This window comes from Vombatus ursinus, unplaced genomic scaffold (assembly GCF_900497805.2).
Source record: "Vombatus ursinus unplaced genomic scaffold, bare-nosed wombat genome assembly UNPS02014774.1, whole genome shotgun sequence".
Classification (NCBI taxonomy): Eukaryota; Metazoa; Chordata; class Mammalia; order Diprotodontia; family Vombatidae; genus Vombatus; species Vombatus ursinus.
Window position 1 is genome coordinate 8364266 of NW_020954552.1, and position 13666 is coordinate 8377931.

The following is a 13666-nucleotide window of genomic DNA, read 5'->3' on the forward strand; positions in this document are numbered from 1 at the left end:
TATGACTCGTATTTATATAAAGTTTTAAGAATTGCAAAGTGCTTTTACCTCAACAACTCTTAGATAGGTAGTGTATTGTTATCTCTATTAGATAACACATTAGAAAGTTGAGATTAAGAAAGTCTAAATGAGGAGGTGGATCCAAGATGACAGAGGGAAAGCAGTGACTTGCTTGAGCTCTCCACCAAACCCCTCCAAATACCTATAAAAAAAGTCTCTAAACAAATTCTAAAGCAGTAGAACCCACAAAAAGACAGAGTGAAACAAATTTCCAGCCCAAGACAGCCTGAATGGTTGATAGGAAAGGTATATCTCACCAGGCTGGGAGAGGAGCGCAGTTCAGCATGGGTGTACATCCCACAGCGAACCTGGAGCAGGCCTCAGAGGACTGAATTGCACGCAGCTGTGGCAGTTTCCAGACTTCTCAACCCACGAACACCAAAGACAACTTAGAAGGTCAATGGGAAAAGTCTGTGACTGCGATGAAAGAGAGGCTAGATCTCAGCCGCGAGAAGTAGCAGCTGCTTCCTGAGTTTCCGGCCAACAGACTAAGGGAGAATCGAGTGGCTGATCAGAGCGGGGATTGCCGGGATCTCTTTGCCAGTGCTGAGGCAAGAATCTCTTGCTTTGCGCATGCTTGGATCTGGGTCACAGTTCTGATGGGCCCATCCTGGGGTGAGAAAGAGTGCTGGTATGGTGGAGCTTGTTGTGGCTGTGGAGAGGAAACACCTCACCCCTTACCATACCACCTTGGAAGAACTGAAAATTTACAAGTCCCTAGAAGTAGCTCTGAAAACAGCTGTACAAACCCCCAAAGCTTGGGACAGTACATTCTCCACATTGGAAGCAGACTCTTACTCAACAAAGAGTTTAAAACTCAAGTAATTGACTGGGATCATGAGCAAACCTCGCAAAAAGAGTCAGACTATATTATCTTACTTTGGTGACAAAGAAGATCAAAACAAGAAAGTCTAAATGATGTGTTCATAATTACACAGGCATCACTATCAGAGACATGATTTGAATTCAGATCTCTTTCTGCTTTCTAACAGTTGTTACTTATCATTTCCTTGAAGGTTAATGGTTCTGTGATATCAAAAAGCAGTGAGGATAGTATGGTTCAGTGCAATGCAATAGAGAATATGCTGGATAAGTATATTAAGTCAAAGGACCTGGATTCGAATGCTGGCTCTGACATTTACTACTTGTGTGACATTGATCAAGTCAATAAACCACTCAGCCTCAGTTCCTCATATCAAAAATGAAGGAATTGAACGAGGGTTCTGATGCCCCTTCTAGCTCTCCATCTATGATTACATTATCATCTTTGTCAGATCTTCCTTGTAGATTGCAAGCCATTTATCAATCAACAAGCATTTATTAAGTTCCTACATGTTCAGGAAGGACTGCCACCTCTGGTGGGTTTGCCAAGCCTAGTGTTCACCTGTTACCCAACTCTCACCTGTGCCTCCAAGAAGTTGTAGCATGTGCAGTCACCACATTCTAGTAAATCCCTCTCAGCAGACATGCTAAAACAGGTTGAGGGTAACCAACAGAACTCTAAACTATAGGTGAGTTAAGGGGATATCTACTCTAAACATGTGAAGACTTTTCCTGTTGGAATGGGCAGATGAGAACAATTTGTTCCAACAGCCATGAAGGCAGCTAAAGCAGGTACTGTGGCATACTTAGAGCTTGGTCAGACTTCAAAGATGCCAAGGTCATCCTCTACATCCTGGGCCATCACCAATCACCTTGACTTTTTCCTGCCACTGGATTTCAATGGCTCTGGAAGCTCTGGAATAGAAAGTAAGGCTGATGACTTTGTGCAGCTTTGCCTTACTTAAATCCAATTCACCACTGAGACATCACGCTTCACCAGATATCCTTGGCCCTCTTTGAAAAGGAAGGGCAAACAACAACAATGATGACATTGTGATAGGTACTGGGGATATAAAAGGAATGAAATGATCTCTACTTAAAAGAAGCTTATTTTCTATTGGGGGAGAAAATAGGTAGGAATATAAATAAAATATACCTCTGAGGTATCTTCCCATACTCTTGTTGGTGTCCTAGCAGTGTCCTTGAATCAACTGTTGGCCATGTCTGCACAGGGAGCCAAGTACAAGGCTGCATATAGATTTATGACTTTGAAAGGAGCCCAGCAAATTGTGTGTGTGTATGTGTGTATCTTAAAAAAACTGCTTAAATTTGTGGGATATATGGATGTTGCTTTTGCATATCACTCAATCAGAGGTTGACAGATAAACAGTTTGTCATTATTATTATTATTTCCACAAAAAGTCAAGTGAAAACCTTGAGGAGTGTTGTCTAGGGACTAGGTGGAAGTTGAACAAAGGAAGTTATATTAGAATAAGAAAACACCCTTGGTGGTAAATAGATTAACAGGAGGGAAACCAGTTCTGAGGTTAAGGTATAGATTAACATAAAAAGAGGTGTTCCCAAGTAAAGGCCAGGGTCTCCAAATTGTGGGGAGTGGGAGATGTAATCAGGAGCAGAGATTCACATGGAGAAATTAGGTGCTTTGGATAGGCTGTAACCTCTATAGTACCCAACAAATGGGGAAACAAAGGAAGGGAATTTGAATAGGGAATAAAAAGGTGTCCATGTGCTCTGACCTATGTGCTCTCACACATGTAGGACACCCAGCCTTCCCAGGTCGTTAATAAAGCTTCTTCCTGTTTCAACAATGGCTTCATGGAATTCATTATATTGATAAAGATAACAAGGTTGGCTGAGTGAATTGATTACCAACTGATAATCTTGAGGAGAAGATCACCAGCAGCAGCTTATTAGTTTTACACTGAAAAGATACCTGAAGTCCCTCATGGGCACCTCCTAAAGCCCTGAGGAAACATAGCAGCCTTCCTTTGGGTGTTCAACCTGAGTTGAGAGTAAAGTAAGAGAGCAAAGTAGGACATTTTCTTCTGAGTTTTCTAGTTTGATGGCAGAAAAAGGATTTTCTAAAATTAATTTTGGATTTTTCTTCAAAAAGGCTGTATAGGGGCAGGGAAGGGGACTTTATCTTGGCCACTGCCTCCAAGTAGTGCAGAGTGAAGGCATGGCTGAGACTGCTCATAGAGAACTGAGGCTCACAACCAAACCTGAAAGCCTGAAGATCTTAGGTGGAATGAAGACAGAGCAGACCAGATCTGATATCAAACTGGTAAAAAGAGTGTGCAATAGACCAGAGTTGCTGTGACATCAAAGAGAAACAATTCTAGGGCTTCCCCCTCCTTCTGTTCCTTCATTACTCTCTGAGGCAAGGTCTAGAAAGTTCTAAAACTTGTCTCAGCCTTTCCCTTTTTGTAATGCTTCTCCAAGCTAGGAGGATATGAGTGTGTATGGAGGGTCTCATGGAAGTGAAGGTTGAAGGGGAGTTGATTTAAGGGACATACAATATTTCAATTCAATATTAGAAAGTTTAATAGTTTTGTTGTGCTGACATACTATTTTTAAAAAAGAGTTATCCTTTGATGTTTCAATAAATCACATGGCCATTAAGAAAGAAAAATCACATGCCTAATACTATGATTTATAGGGCATGAATGAGAAGTATCTGAATAGGAAAGAAAAGACTTAAGAATAAAGACTTTTCTTTTGTTTTGTATTGCAATTTCTGAGAATATTCCAACATGGAAAATTTGCACTTTTTTACAATGTTGTTATCACATAAACTGCCCTGGTTCTGCTTACTTTACTCTGCATTAGTTCATGCAGGCATTCCCAGATTTCTCTGAAACAGTCTTCAACATTTTTTACAGTGTAGTAATATTCCATTGAATATTGCAGTAATATGTCATAATAGAGTTTTGTCAAGATAACTAGCTGGTCGTAACAAACACTCTTTTTCAATAACCCAAAAGGCAACTCTACACCTGGATATTACCAGATGATCAATATAGAAATCAGATTGATTACATACTTTCCAACCAAAGGTAGAGAAGCTCTATACAGCCAGTGGAAACAAGACCTGGAGCTGTCTGTGGCTCAGATCATGAGCTTCTTCTTGAAAAATTCAGACTTAAATTGAAGAAAGTAGGAAAAATGATTATACCACTCACGACTGACTTAAATGACAACCCTTATGAATATAAAGTGAAGGTGATGAATAGATTTAAGGGATTAGATCTGATAGATAAAGTGCCTGAAGAATGTGGATAGAAGTTTATAACATTGTACAGGAAGCAGCAACCAAAAACATTCCAAAGCAAAAGGATAGCAAGAAAACAAAATGGCTTTCTGGTGAGGCTTGACAAATAGCAGAGGAAAGAAAGAAAGCCAGAGGGAAAGGGGAAAGGGGAAAGGGAAAGATATATTTAACTTAAAGTAGAATTCTAGAGAATAGCAAAGAGAGATAAGACGTCTTTTTTAAAATGAATAATGCAAAGAAATAGAAAAAAAACAACAGAATGTGAAAGACAAGAGATCTCAAGAAAATTAGAGATGTCAAGGGAAAATTTCATGCAAAATTGGCATTATAAAAGACAAAAATGGTAGGGATTTCACAGAAGCAGAAGAGATTAAGCCAAGATGGCAAGAATACACAAAAGAATTATATGAGAAAGATCTCAATATCACCGATAACCATCATGGTGTAGTTACTAATCTAGAGCCAGATATCCTGGAGAATGAAGTCAAATGGGCCTTAAGAAGCATTGCTTATAGTAAAGTTAGTGGAAGTGATAGAATTCCAGGCGAGCTATTTAAAATCTTAAAAGATGATGGTGTTAAAGTGCTGAACTCAATATGTCTGCAAATTTGAAAAACATAATGGTAGCCACTGGATTGGAAAAGATCAGTTTACATCCCAATCCTAAAGAAAAGCAATGCCAAGGATTGTTCAAATTACCAAACACTTGTGCTCATTTCCTATGTCAAGAAGGTTATGCTTAAGAATCTGAAAGCTAAGTTTCAGCAATATGTGAACTGAGAATTATCAGTAGAACAGGTTGGTTTTCAAAGAGTCAGAGGAACTACAGACCAAATTTCCAACATTTGCTGAATTATGGAGAAAGCAAGGGAATTCCAGAAAAACACCTACTTCTGTTTCATTGACTATACTGAAGCGTTTGACTGTGTGGATCACAACAAAATACATCAAGACCTCAAGGAGATGGGAGTACCAGATCATCTTACTCGTCTCCTGAGAAATCTGTATGTGGGCCAAGAAGCAACAGTAGCAACAGTTAGAACTGCACATGTAACAATTGAGTGGCTTAAGATTGGAAAAGGAGTGACAAGGTTATATATTGTCACCTTATTTAACTTATATGCAAAGTTCATCCATAAAATGCCAGGCTGGAAGAGTCAAAAGACAAAATTAAGGTTGCTAGGAGAAATAGCAACAATCTCACTTATGCAGACAACTTCACTCTGATGGCAGAAAGTGAAGAAGTGTTAAGAAGCCTCTTGATGAGGGTGAAAGAGAAGAGAGTAAAAGTTGGTTTAAAGCTTAACATCAAAAAAACTACCATCTTGGCAACTGGTCTCATCACTTCCTGGCAAATAGAAGGGGAAGCATTGTCAGATTCTATATTCTTGGGCTCAAAGATCACTGCAGACAGTGACTACAGCCATGAAAATAAAAGATACTCTTTGGAAGGAGAGCTATGACAAAAAAAAATACTAAAAAGCAGAGACATCACCTTGTGAACAAAGGACTGTGTAGTCAAAGCTATGCTCTTCCCAGTAGCAATGTATGGCTGTGAGAACTGAATTGTAAGGAAAGCTGAGCACCACAGAATCAACGCTTTCAAATTGTGGTGCTGGGGAAGAATGTTGAGAGTCCCTTTGACAGCAAGGAGGTCAAATCAATCAATACTTAAAGAAATTTATTTAGGGTAATCATTGGAAGTCCAAGTACTAAAGCTGAACCTTAAATCATTTGGCCCCATAATGAGAAGATGAAACTCATTGGAAAAGACCTTGATGTTGGGAGAGAATGAAGGCAAAAAGAAAAGAGGATGGTAGAGGATGAGATGGACAGATAGTATCATGGAAACAATGAACATGAAATTTGGACAGACTTTGAGAGATAGTGGAGGATAGAAGGGCCAGTGCTATAGTCCATGGAGTCATGTAGAGTCAGACAAAACTGAATGACTGAACAAAAACAAAATATTCCATTACATTCATATACCATAATTTATTCAGCCTTATCCCAACTGATAGTCATACATTTTGTTTCTAGTTCTTTGCTACAACAAAAGAGATGCTTTATTAACTTTTTATTATTGATTTATTTTTAGTTTTCAACGTTCACTTCCATAAGCTTTTGAGCTTTAAATTTTCTCCACCTCCCTCCCCAAGACAGTGAGCAATATGACATAGACTCTACATATACATTCCTATTAAACATATTTTCACATTAGTCATGTTTTGAAGAAGAATTAGAACCAATAGGAGGTACCTTTACCCTGTGTGTAACCCTCTGCTTCAAATGTGTTTCTTGTGAACAACATATTGTAAGATTATGGTTTTTAATCCATTTTGCTATCTGTTTCCATTTTATGGGAGACTTCATTCCATTTACATTCACAGTTATGATTACTATCTGGGTCTTTCTCTCCATCCTATTTCCCCCAGCCCCATTTATGCTTTTCTTTCCCTTTTTCTCTCTTTCCCTCCTCACTAGAGTTTTGCTTTCAACCACCACCTCTCTCAATCTGTCCTCCCTTCTATCAGCCCCCTCCCTTTTCTTTCCCTTTTCCCTTACTACTTCTTCCCTCCCTTCTACCACCTCTTTTCTTTCCTTTCCCTTTCCCCTCCTACTGCATATATGACAAAATTAAATTTCTATACCTGAGTATGTTATTCCCGTCTTGAAGCATATCCGATGAGAGTAAAGTTCAAACAATGCTATCACCCTCCCTTCTTTCCTTCTACTGTAATATGTCTTTATGCCTCTTCATGTGATGTAATTTACCCTTTTCTGCTTCCTCCTTTCCTGTGCTTTATTAACTTTTGAGGTATAATTCCAAATTGCTCTCTAGAAAGGCTAGATCAATTAATAAATCCATTAACAGCTAATTAGTGTGCCTGTCTTCCTCTTCCTCCTCCAACAACTGTCAATTTCCTTTTCTGTTTTCTTTGCCAGATGGATGTTAGGTATAATTGAATTTTATTAATTTGCATTTCTCTAATGATCAGTTATTTTAAGGATTTTTCTACATAGCTTTTGAATTGTTTAGATCCTTTCCAAAACAGCTGTCTCTTCATTTTCTTTGACCATTTATCTATTGGTGATTCTTATTCTTATGTATTTGTATAAATACCTTATGGATCTTGGATACCAAATATTTATTAGAGAAACTTTCTGTTCTATGTTATAAGAAACAATGAGCAGGATGGTTTTAGAAAAGCCAGGGAAGACTTATGATGCAATGTGAAGTGATCAGAACCAGAACATTGTACATAGTAACAATAATATTGTAATGATGATCAGCTGTGATATGATTAGCTACTCTGATAATACAATGATCAAAGACAATTCAGAAGGACTCATGATGAAAAATGCTATCTGCCTCTAGAGAGAGAAATGATGAACTCTGAGTACAGAGAAGCATTTTTTCATTTTCTTTATTTTTCTTGCTATTTCTTGCAACATAGCTAATATGGAAATTTTTTGTGTGATTTCACATGTAAAAGTGATATATTGATTACCTTCTCAATGGGTGAGGAAGGGAAAGAATTCAGAACTCAAAAAATTTTAGAAATGAATGTTAGAAAATAATAAATTTATTTTAAAAGATAGAAATTTGCTGCAAAGATTTTCCCCACTTAAGTCTTGATTTTAATTGCATTGGTTGTTGCTACAAAAACTTTTAAATTCCATGTAATAAAAATTGTATATTTTATCTCCTATGATCCTCTGTATCCCTACCCTTGTTTGGTTATATCCATTTCCCCTTTCCATAGTTATGACATATGTTTCCTTTTGCCTTTTTAATTTATTGATGACATGACCTTTTATTTCTAGATCATGTATTAATTTGAACCTTATTGTGATATGTGATGTGAGATGTTAGTCTAAACCTAATTTCTACTTGGTTTCTATAAAAGATCATTTGGGTCCTAGTCCTTTAAGCATGCACAATCTGCTCTATCTGGTGCCAACCCATGAGGAGATTTGAGGAGCCTACTTCTGGAAATGGTGACAGTACATAATGGAGAACCCTGTCCTCAGAGAATTCACAGTTATCTGTAATGGATTCCTCTTCACTTACTTCATAGTGAAGAGAAGTCATTTAACTGGCTACTGTGCCAGAACTGAGTGTGCATTCAAAAAGCTGAAACCAATGGAGAAACTTAATCTCTCTCTCTCTCTCCTCTTTCAAATGAGGGAGTATAAATGTTATAAGCCTTTATATAGGGGAGATTTGCTCACAATTGGTCACCATATAGTCTTGAACACATAACATTTTTATTTCTTCTGTTCTTCCCTCATCTTAGGTAAAAAAAAGAATGGGAGATTGAATGAACTTGTGAATTTCGGAAAGTTAGAAGAGCCACCAGAGCAGCAGCAATACATGGCCAAATCTCCATAACATTTTCTGCTGAGCTTAGTGAGCGCCCTTGAAGGGCTGCTCATTGACTGATTGACCTGCCCACTCAGACACCGCATTCTATTAGCAAGGGAGCAACTTGTCACTCAGAAGGAAACATAGTGAGAGTAATGCTTTGCAACTATCACTTTAAATTTGAACCCATACTTCCCCAAGACTAAGGTTTTCAAGGAGGTTGTGTCCTAATTAAGGGAATTGTTTCTATTAAGCACATTAAATTTGAGTCTATTTCCCAGGGACTAATGTATAGGAGAAGTGAGTATGCCCAGTTTCAGGGTGAGATTTTGATGCTTCTATTTTTTTCAATAAATATTCCTGTGTAAAAGATAATTGATGCCAATTGGTCATCAATGACATGATACTGAAGAGGTATAAAATGGCCAAAATGAGATTGGAGCTCTTTTCACTAGTTAAATATATTAAAAAGCTAATTGGTTGATTGATATTATGTATAATAGATTGGGGGTAGCTAGGTGGCACAGTGGATAGAGTGCCAGGCTGGGAGTCAGGAGGACTCACCTTTCTGAATTCAAATCTGGCTTCAGATGCTTACTAGTTGTATGACCTTGGGCAAGTCACTTAACCCTGTTTGCCTCAATTTCCTTACCTGTAAAATGAGCTAGAGAGGGAAACTCCATTATCTCTGCCAGGAAAACCCCAAATGGAATCACAGAGAGTTGAACATGACTGAATAACAATAATAAAGAATAAACTAAATGGGGATTCAAAAATAATAGCTTTAGCAGATCCTCTTCACCTCTCAGAGTACCCCTAGTATACTGAGGGTACATGACTTGTGCCTTAGAAGACCCAGCTTGCTAGAAGAGCTAAATGTTTGAAGAATGAGGCCAGAGCCAGTTAATGTTACTCTGCATTACAGTGTTCCTAGCTGTTTTTTTTTCTCCTTTTCAAATAGTAAGTCCATAGCCCAATATATGGGATCTTTGGGTTCATCAAACACTTTTATGTTATGTCCATTTGCTTTTGTATATTGTATACCTAATCTAGTCTACTGATTGATTTTTCTTGGGGGCCAGTACCAAATAGTTTTGACAATCATTGCTTTGTAATAGAGTTCAACATCTGAAACTAATAGGGCTTATTTTTTCTTGCTCCCTCCCCCATTATTTCCCTTGAGATTCTGGACCTTTTTTCCACACCAAATGAATTTTTAAAAAAATTATAGCTTTATAAAATAATCTTTTGTTAATTCTATTGGTATGGCACTGAATAAGTAAATAACTTTCAGAAACACCGTCAGTTTTATAATATTGTCATGGCTGAACCGTAAGTAATTCATCTGTCTCAAATTATTTAGTTCTGCCTTTATTTCTATAATGCAAGAGTTCTTAACTTTTTTGGTGTCATGTATCCCTTTGACTATTTGGTCAAACAAACCCTATGAACCCTTTCTCAGAATAATATTTTAAATACATTAAATGAAATATATAGAATCAAAAAGGAAAAAATTCAATTATATTGAAATACAGTTGTTGGAAATACTTTTCCCATGCAAGTCCTTGTACTTCCTGAACTCTATCAAGATTTAAGAATCCATACTGTAAAAAAGAGTTGTTGGGTTTTTTTGGGGGGGTAAATGTATCCATATTTCTTTTGTATATCTTAGTAGATAAAGTCCCAAATATTTTATACCTTTCTTAGGCATTATGAATGGAATCTCTCTTTCTATCTCTTCCTCCTGGGTTTTGCTGGTAACACATAAAAAATTTGATGATTTATATGGGTTTATTTTATACACTGTATTTTTGCTGGAGTTAATGTTTCAATTGTGTGTGTTTTAGTTAAGTCTCTAGGGCTGTCACATCTTCAAGAGAGAAATAATTTTGTTTCTTCCTTGTCAACTTTTATTCCTTTAGTTCCTTTGTGTTTTGTCTTATTGCTATAGTATCTCTAGCACTATATCAAATAATATTGATATTGGACACCCTTGTTTTACCCCCAAACTTACTGGAAAGGCTTCCACTTTGTCTTCACTACATCTATTATTATCTCTTGGTTTTAGATAGATGCTATTTATAAGTATGTTTGTAGATACTATATTAAGGAACACTCCATTTATTCTTGTGACTTTAAAGCCCCCTTCCCCCACCCAACAGAAATGACTGTTACATTTCTACAAAACCTTTTCCTGAATTTGTTAATTTAATATGTGACTTTTACTGGATTTATTTTATATCATCTTTTTGTTTATAGTTTTCCTAATATTGAACTAAACCTTTATTCCTGTTATAAATCCCATGTGGTGAAAGTGTACAATTTTTTTTATATGTTACTATATCCTCCTTTATAATTTTTGGTCAATATTCATTAGGGATATTGGTCAAAATTGTCTTTCTTTTGTTCTCCTTGGTTTTGGTATCAAGACTGCACTTGTATCATGGAAAGAATATATCAGGATGCCTTCTTTTTCCATTTTAGTAAAGAGTATATGTAATACTAGAATTATTTTTTTTCTTTGAGTGTTTGATAGAATTTTCTTGTGAATCCATGTGGTCCTGGTTTTTAACTTCCTTTGGAAATTCATTGAATATTAAATTTTCTATTTCTAAGACTTAATTATTTAAATTCTCTATTTCTTGTTTGGTTAACCTGAGTTTATATTTTTATAAATATTCATCTATTTCATTTAGGTTGCCAGTTTTGTTGGCAGGTAATTGGTGAAAATTAATTTCTAATAATATGTTTTATTCCTTCATTTATTGTTAATTGCTTTTTCATTTTGGATAATAATAATTTTGGTTTATTATCTCCTCTTTTTAATTAAATTAAGTAATGTTTTCACTGCATATTAAACTTTTGGTTTGTTGCCTCATAATTTTCTTTGATAAAATTACTTATTGATTCTAAGATTTGTTGTTTGACTTGAATTCTTTAGGCTTATTAGTCTGTAATTAGTTTTAATTTTTTCTTCAAGAAGCTTTTACTGATTGTAATTTTTATTGGTTTGTGGCCAGTAAAAGATATATATAATATTTCAGCTTTTCTCTTTCATTTGTTCAGTTTTTATTCCTTAATATTTATTCCAGATGAGAATATGTATACTTTTTTTTTGCTCCCATTAAGTGAGGGTCGTTACGTGTAACTTTTCTAAAATTCTCCCCAGGTCTTTAATTTCCTTATTGTTTATCTTTTGGTTAATTATATCTTGTTCTGAATGCGGCATAACAATGTTCCTAACTATTATGATTTTACTATATATTTCTCCCCATAAATAAATTAACAGACATTCCAATTGTGTAAGACAGCAAGTTCCACCCTTTTCCTTCCCTACTATATTCATTTTCACCTTATTTTTCTTTTTTTCTCTCTCTCTCTTAAGAGCATCAAAGCACAACAAAAGCACTACCTGGCCCTTGCTCTTATTAAACTCCTCCTATGACTCTTGAAGACATTAAAGTTCTGAGAAGACATTTTGTTCTCCCCTGATTTGAATGTTAGCACTTCATCATCATATAGTTCTGTCCAATTATTCAAATATATTTACTTTTCTATGTTTCCCTTGACTATTGTATTGACATTTCAAAGTATCTATACAGCTCTAGTCTGGTCTGAGAATACTTCAATTTCACTAAAGATCCATTTTCCCCTTGAAATTTTAAACTCATTTTTGCCAGGTAAGTTATTCTTAGCTAATACCTTTTGTCTATTGTAATATTATATTCCAAGCTTTTCTTTTCTTTATTGTGGTAGCTATCAAGTCTTGCATAATAATCTAGGTACAGCTGACTCAACCCTGGTATAGCTTCTTGCCTGCAGATACACAGTTGCAATCTTCAGGTTTATCTAGCTGGCCCCTGATATGATCACTAGAAACTTTCCATGTGCTACATTCCCAGGCTAGACTTTTCTGATTGGACCCCTTCACTAATGGAGAACTTGTGAGTGCTTGGTAAAAGTAAGGAAGCCTAGAAGAGAAAGATTAGGGGAAAAGATAATGAGATTACCTCTGGATATTTTGAATTTGAAATATCTCTGGGACATTCAGTTTGAAACATCTAATGAGCAATTAGTGATGCAGCAATAAAGTTTAGGGGAGAAATGGGGCCTGGATATATAGATGTTGGAGTCATTTGCATAGAGATGATAGTTAAATCCATTGTATTTGATAAGGTTACAAGAGAGAGAAAGTAGAGGGAGAAGAGGCCCTAGTATAGAACATTGGGGAATACTTACATTGGATGTATGTGGATGTATGTGGATGATGAAACAGCAGAGGAGATTGACAAGGTATGGTCAGACAGGTAGGGCATGAACCAGGTAGAAATGAATATCACATAAACCCATAGATGAGGGAGTATCCAGAAAGAGAGTTGTCAGCAGTGTCAAAAGCAGCATTTAGGTCAAGAAGGAATAGGATTGAAAAAAAGACCATCAGATTTGGCAATTAAGACATCAGTGGCAGCAATCATCATGGAAGATTTATAGAGAACAAGCTTACAGCCCTATTACTGCCCTTTGTATTTTTTTATATTCTTAGTAGTCATATTTTGCTGATTGAGGTATTAAACTGGCCATGATTTTGAGGGTTCCAGACAGACTTTCATAGTTGCTTTAACTTCTAACTGTGCCTGGCACATAGTAAGCACTTAATAAATGCTTGCTGCCTGCCTATATCTAGTCAATTGCCAAGTCCTATAGATTCTATCTTCATAATATCTCTAATATACTGCCCAAATCTCTTTCTCTTCTGTCACTGTCACCACTTTGGTCCAGACTCTTATCAACTCATGCCTGCACTATTGCAATAGCCTAGTTGGTTTTATTCCACAAGTCTTCTCCAGTCCATCTTATATTCAGTTGTCAAACTGATCTTTCTAAAGTGCAGGTATGATCATGTTGTGGTTGTTCAGTTGTTGTTCAGTCGTGTCCAACTCTTTGTGACCTCATTTGGAGTTTTCTTGGCAAAGATACTGGAGTGGTTTGCCATTTCCTCTCCAGCTTTTTGCAGATGAGAAAATTGAGGCAAATAGGGGTAAGTGACTTGCTCAGTGTCACACAATTAGTAAGTGAGGCCAGATTTGAACCCAGGAAGATTAACCTTCCTGACTCCAGGCCAG